Raw genomic sequence first — 548 nt, 5'->3', positions numbered from 1 at the left:
CTCTAATGCTGGTTGTCAAAATATCTAAGGGCCACAGCCTGCAGGCCTGTTACCTATTACCTTTCCTGATCCACTTAATAATTGATAATGCATGCAAACGAAAGAAGTACCATAGTGAAGCTGCTGCAGGCCTTCATTTCCGTGATCAATAATGAAACTTAATCGTAAGTGCAAATTTTATCCGTCCCTTTTGATAATAATCAGGGTTATTATTGAGGTTAGGGGGTGGTGGGGTGGGTGGTGTGTGGTGAAACATAAACCCAAACTCTGTGTGTGAGTATATGCGCGCAGTCGATGCTTCATTCCTTTACAGCTCGTATCAGTGAGATGAGGCGTCACAGCCGGCGCCCTCTGCTACTTATCTAATTAGCTCTAGGAGCCCTTGCATTATTAACAGACCCCCTAAATCATTCAGAGGGGCCCTAATGTGTTCGTGTGAGTGTATGTATGTGTGTGTGTGTGTGTGTGTGTGTGTGTGTGTGTGCAAGGGTACACACAGAGGGGGGACGGAGGATCACTGCGATAATGTCCCTCCCTATTCACGACAT

Source organism: Micropterus dolomieu, linkage group LG11 (genome assembly GCF_021292245.1).
Source record: "Micropterus dolomieu isolate WLL.071019.BEF.003 ecotype Adirondacks linkage group LG11, ASM2129224v1, whole genome shotgun sequence".
Taxonomy (NCBI): Eukaryota; Metazoa; Chordata; class Actinopteri; order Centrarchiformes; family Centrarchidae; genus Micropterus; species Micropterus dolomieu.
This window is presented reverse-complemented; position numbering follows the sequence as displayed.